The sequence below is a fragment of the Procambarus clarkii genome, chromosome 6, assembly GCF_040958095.1.
Source record: "Procambarus clarkii isolate CNS0578487 chromosome 6, FALCON_Pclarkii_2.0, whole genome shotgun sequence".
Lineage (NCBI taxonomy): Eukaryota > Metazoa > Arthropoda > Malacostraca > Decapoda > Cambaridae > Procambarus > Procambarus clarkii.
Window position 1 is genome coordinate 4,999,031 of NC_091155.1, and position 6,745 is coordinate 5,005,775.

Here is a 6,745-nt window from a genome sequence, read left to right on the forward strand (position 1 = left end):
TTGTCCATAGAGAAGGATCAACGACGACAACACCAACCAACCCACAGTCTATAATAAATTGGGGGCCTGTGTCCGGGAGAGTGAACTGACACACCCACACCCTGTCCAAGAGTGGATTTGTACACCCCTGCTGAGATAAACTGTGTGACCGCAGGTGTATACTCTCTCTCTTGGGAAGACTCACAGGACAAAGATGGATAAGGTGCAAGCATTTGTGGAGTCAGGCAAGCCTGAGGACTTGGAAGGTTGCACGAGGGATCAATTGAAACAGATAGCAGAAAAATGTGGCATTAGGTTGAAAACATCTAAAGTAGCTGGGATGAAGGATGAGATCCTGAGGCAGTTAAGAGCCAAAAGTGAAGCGGCAGAGCAAGGAGCCCAAAAAGGAGCTGAAAGTGGAAAGGAGGATGATGGGCAGGATGAAGTGAGATCCCAGGGATCGAGTAGGAGCAGCAAGAGTAGCCGCAGTAGCAGGAGTAGCCGGAATAGGAGCTTGGAGAGATTCCAGTTAGAGCTCCAGATGCAGCAACAACGAGAGGACAAGGAGAGACAGTTCCAGCTGGAAAAGATGAAGTTAGAACTCCAGATGAAAAGGGAAGTAGAAAAAGAGAAAACCAGAGTAAGAGAACTGGAGTTGGAACAGGAGAAAGAAAAAGAGAAAGCAAGACTAGAGGTCGAAAAAGAAAAAGCCCAGGTCGAAAAAGAAAAAGCCCAGGTCGAAAAAGAAAAAGAGAGAACAAAACAAATGCAGATAGAAGCGAATAGAACCTTGGCTGAGCAAAGGATTGAACATGGGTTGCCAGAGAGCACCACCCAGGTATCACACCCACCAGATGTTAGGGTTAGGGAGGACATTCCCTTGTTTGTTCCCGAAGAGGCAGAGAGCTTCTTCGAGCATTTTGAGAAAGTAGCCAGCATCAAGGAGTGGCCACAGGAGGAATAGGCCCAGCTGGTCCAGTTAAGATTGACCGGTGCAGCCAGGGAGGCATACACCCAATTGTCACTGGAAGAGTGCCAGGATTATGCCACGGTAAAGAGCAGCATATTGCGCTCGTTTCAGTTAACCCCAGAAGCTTATAGGAAGCGCTTCAGAGAGATGATCAAAGTTGGAGCATGTACGTTTGCTGAGACAGCAAGGGATCTGGAAAGACGATTCCAGAAGTGGATTGAGGCTGCTGGAGTTGGATCTTACGCTGACCTGAAACAACTGATGGTCATGGAGAAGTTCTTGGAGATGATGCATCCCGAAACAAAGTTCAAGATCCAAGAAGCAGGGATAAAGGAGGTGAAAGATGCCGCAGATAGGGCGGATATGATTACTGAAGCATATAAGGGCTTAAGGGAGAACAGAGTGAGAAGCGAGGCGAGACACAGCAATGGCAGACCCAATGGAGTCTGGGGAGGAAGAAATTATGAAAGACCCAGAAGAGTCTGGGGTGAGAAAAATTTTGATAAATGGGCAGATAAAAGTAAGTACCCTAGAACTCAGAAGAGTAGGTCGCGCACTTCGTCTGAAAGTGAAGATGGAGGAGCTAAACGAGAAACTGATCGTTATCCAGGAAATCAAGAGTCCAGTAAAGCTCCACAGAGTACGAGTAGTACGTCTGGCCTGAGGAACTCCAATACGAGTGGGCAGAGTCAGAGCTACTCTGGTACATATAGAAGAGATTTTTCCCAGATGAGGTGTTACAATTGTAACGGATTGGGTCACGTGATGCGAGATTGTCGGCAGGGCAAGAGAGTTGTGACCCCCGAAGTAAATATACTAATGTGTTCCGAGACAAACCACAGAGAGCGAACTTAGTGAACGAGAGGTATAGGCCGTTCATGAGCAAAGGTTGGATCAGAATAGGAAGCCAACCTGAAGTAGAAGTTGGTATGTTAAGAGATACCGGAGCTAATCAGAGCTTGATTGCGAGAAGCCTGATTGGGAATGGTCGACGGTTAGCTGGCAGTGGGAAGATGAAAGTATATGGGTTATTGTCTGAGAGTGACATGCCCGTATGTGCTGTCCAGCTAAGGTCGGAATATGTGTCGGCAGAGGTGATGTTGGGAGTATGCCCCGACATACCTATTCCAGGAGTCCAAGTGATCCTGGGGAATGACTTGTGTGGGACAAAGGTGTTGACAAGAGTCATAGCGGAGACTGTGCCAAAGGAGTGCCCAGAAGGCCACAGCACGTGTGGGACACCTGAGAGTGTGAACCTGACTGACATCCGAGGAGATGAGTCAGGAGACCGCCAAGCCATTGAAAACCCTGTCTCGGTAGTGATGAAGACAGACGTGGCCGACAAGGAAGACGCTGGAGGAGATGAGACAGTGTCGATTAAACCGGTAGAAGATATCGATGTAGATATAGCATGGCTGTTTGATGAAGGTCCAGCCCAGGAAAATGAAGTCTCGGTGAGGTCAAAAGTGAAGATGGCCCAGCCGAGGAAGACTCATGTGAAGGGAGCGGACCTGAGTAGAGCCCAGACTGCTGAAATTAAGGGTCGGAAGGCGAATGCAACTGTGCTGAGTAGGAATGAGGAAGGATGTGGACATACAGAGGACGAGAGTAGAGCGTCAAATGGTCCACGAGCACAGAGGCATATGGGTAGTGGAGTTAAGTTGTTTGAGATGTCAGGAGTCGACATGTTCCACAGAAAACGTGAAGAAGAGATAGTGAAGAAGAGTAATAGCCGAGAAAATGAAAAGAGAAGAGACAGTATGTGTGGAGAGATGCTTACGAGCACTCTGGGAGAGGCAAAGCGACATGTACGGTCGAGTGCTGTTGGATGTAGTATAGTGCCCGAAGAAACTTTTAAGGAACGAAGAAGAGTTGAAGGAGAAGAAATGGAGTTGTATAAAGATGAAAAGTGTGGGAAGAGGAAGATGATACAAGCATGGAGGAATAGAGGAAAGCCGAGGACTCGGTGGGAGTCGAACAGGATGAGGTCTCGGATATATGAGGAGACGAAAGGGAGGAGCGTCGGTAAAGACGAGGGAGTGAAGTATGATGACAGGAGACGAAAGTATAATGGCAGTAGATGGAAGTGTGAAGACGACAGAGGAGGTACAGACAGTAGATGTCTGACTCTGGACGTGAAGAGAAGAAGACGAGGAAACGGAGGGTGGAGACAATAAGTAGAGTGGACCGATAGAGTGCAGGCGTCCACGGAGGACAGCCTAGCCAAGAGGTGTCAGAGAAGTCAAATCGTTTGTGAGAAGATCATGTTTCTGGCACGTGGTGTGCCAGATGTTACAAGGTGCAACGAATTAATTGTAGACTCCTAAGAGAGTATATGGGGTGAAGAGCGAGACAGTGTGGTGGCGGATGTATTATCCCGAGCTTTGCCAATGGAATAACTCTCAAAAATAAGGGGAGGGGAGTGTTATGATCTCAGCCTGCAGGAGAAACGAGTCTCCCTTCTTGAGAGTTATTCAGCAAGCCTGACCTAACTAGAAGGTCTAGCAAATATTGAGGCGATAACCCATATGTAAAATGGCTGGTTGGATATGTATAACAGTTTGAGATTATGGGCAATGCAGAAGAAAACAGATAAATGACTGGCGGGGAGATGTGGACATTTTGCTGGAGGCGTGAGGCTCGCTTCCGGAGGACCTTGACCTCACTTGAGTGCCAGACATCGCAGGGGAAAGCTGCGCTCCGTGAGCTCCCGTCAGAAGGGAACCCCTAGTGATATATCTCGAAGAGAAGAGAAGTGTTTAGACGTGCCAGCTGTGGAACCGAGCTGGGAACGTTGTGGTATCAAGTCCTGGTCGACGAGCAGAGTTTAATAAGCTACTCAGAGGCATTTTCGTGGGCTGTGTGGAGCGCCCTGACCAGACGCCGTCAGAGGGAAAGCGCCCTCGATCAGTTAATCTGTGGTAAGCACGATATACGCCAGTTCATAGTGATTGCTTGTAGTTGATCGTGTGCCCAGCGACAGTAGCAATGTTTATTTATAAGTTAGACATGTTTTAATAAGGCAGAAGGCCTGAAATAGGAGAGTGAAGAGGGAGGAACACGGAGCGACGTCCGTCCTCTCTGAGCTCTGACGGACGACTGAGGGAGGAAGACCCTCCCAGCGAGTGAGGACCGCCGCCAGGCGAGGTGGAGTATGGACCCGCCCAAAACGGGGGAGTCCACTCTCACTGTATGTAGAGAACAGATAGAGGTTGGAGGCAAACATATTGTGTGATTATTTTTGTTTATGTGTCAAAGGGGAAACAATTTTATTGGAGTGTCGATGGGTTGCAGGTTTGTCTTTGGGGAAGAAGTTGCTGAGAACTTCGAAGCCACCTAGATGAGGTAATTGATGAGACTCCAAGGTAGTGAAGCAGAGGACCTCGAGCTGTGAGGAGAAGCAGTGAACTTCCAGAGGTGGAAGGGGAAGTTCTCGTGGATTACTAGTAGGGAGTTGATAGTGTTTGGTTGTCATTAGCGTGCAAGACGCAGTGAGAGGTGAGTGACTGTTTGCATTCTTATGTCAAGGAGTGTTTTATACTGAAGTTTAGAGTTACAGTCGTAGGCTGGATTACCTACAGATGTATGCGTTCCAGGACTGACAGTGATCGATTGATCATTGTTGTGTATCAATGAACATTTATACTGATATATGTTATTGCATTCAAATGCTGATATTCTATATATATATTATCTTGCTGATGGTGCAACAGTGTATGTAGACTTGATCAACTTGAGGAGGTTGATAGTATCAGGTGGTGAACCAGGAGATAGGATACCACTTGATAAGCTGGTGATAGAGTTCTGATGGTGTTGGAGTGCAACCTGATTGTAATATTATAGAGTATAGGATTCATTATTATTATATGTGTGTATGTATCGTGTATGTGCTTTGTCCAGTAAATGTATCCCAATTTGCTGGTGTTTGCCCTTGTCCTAGTGAGGCTTCCCAGGAGGTAGTAAAGAAGGAGAGAGAGAAAGAACCAAGAACCACTGCTGTGGACAGGGTAGAAAGTAATACTAGTAAGTCATAGGGGAGTGAGGAGATCATATCTCATAAGGAGAGAGTGGGGAGTCACAGCGGCTCGAGTGGGTGTGTGCACGTGACAACGAGGCTAAGTGTTGGAGCCGCATCCCCTAAACGTGTGACGTTGAGCCCCTCTCCAAGAGCCTGAAGCGCCAAGGGTGATCTCCTAGTATAAGCACTCTACCGAGTTGTGGGTTGGGTTGTCCATAGAGAAGGATCAACGACGACAACACCAACCAACCCACAGTCTATAATACATCTAATCCTGTTGTCCTCTGTCCTTTGTCTTCTGTACTTCCTCCACTCCCTCCTGCTTCTCACCTTTGCTTCCTGACACTGTCTATTAAACCATGGGTTATTATATTCCCTCCTGCTTTTTTCCTTTATTGTTGGAATAAATCTCTCTTCAGCCTCTTTGCATTTCAATATGACTTGGTTCATCATCCCTTGCCCTGTTTTTCCTCTAAGTTCTTCCTCCCACTACACTTCTCCCAGGTAGTCCCTTATCCTTCTGTAGTTCCCTTTTCTGTAATCAAGTCTCCTTTCCCGGACCTCTTGTCCTTTGGTCACAATTTTAAGCTCCATCATGTAGTCAAAGACTAGGACACAATGGTCACTGGCTCCTAGTGGTATTTCATGTTCCAACTGCTCGATGTCTTCTACATTCTGGGTGAAAATGAGATCTAATAGGCTGGGCGTATCCCCTCCTCTTTCCCTAGTGTCTTCCTTCACATGCTGTGTTAGGAAACTCCTGTCAATAACGTCTACCAGCTTCGCTCCCCAGGTCTCCTCCTCGCCATGGGGATTCCTTGTTTCCCAATCTATCTCTCCGTGATTTAGGTCCCCCATGACCAGCAGCTTCACTCTCATTCTATGCGCTATAGTTGCTGCCCTCTGCAGTTCATTTATTGTCTTGTTGCTGTCCTCGTACTCCTGCCTGGGCCTTCTACTGTTTGGTGGGGGATTGTAGAGTATCAAGATTACAATCTTCTTCCCATCTACTGTCAGAGTTCCATGTATGAAGCTCGTGCTTTCATTGGTACCCGGATTTTCCAGCTCATCAAACTTCCATTTCCGCTTTATTAGTAGTGCCACTCCTCCTCCCTGTCTGTGTGTCCTTTCTTTTCTTATCACCTGGTACCCCTCTGGAAAGATTGCATCCGAGATCATGCCATTTATTCTAGTTTCCACTATTGCCACTTTGTCTGGGTCTGCCTCACTAACTCTTTCTTTTATCTCTTCTGCTTTACTGGCTACCCAATCAGCATTGGTGTACCAAACCTTGAGACTCTTCTTGGAAACTCGGGTGTCAGAGTTCCCCCTTTCACCAGGGGTCTGGGGGAGACTGGGGGGTGTCTGGAGGGCGAGTGGGGGCTGTGGGGGTGAATGGGGGGGGTGCTAGGGGGGTGCCTGGGAGTGCCTGGTAGGCAAATGGGGTCTGGGCATCTAGGGGGTAGGAAGGGCATAATGGGTCTGAAAGTTAGGGGTCTGAATAGCATAGGGGGGTTGAGAAATAGAGTGAGACTGAGAGTCAGATAGAGTGTGTGTGTGTGTGTGTGTGTGTGTGTGCGCGATAGAGTGTGTGATAGATTTGTGAGTGTGTGTGTGTGTGTGTGTGTGTGTGTGTGTGTGTGTGTGTGTGTGTGTGTGTGTGTGAAAAAAGTTACAAGTTACAGTTGATTGATTGACAGCTGAGAGGCGGGCCGAAAGAGCAGAGCTCAACCCCTGCAAGCACAACTAGGTGAATACAAGGACCATGAGAGTTTCTG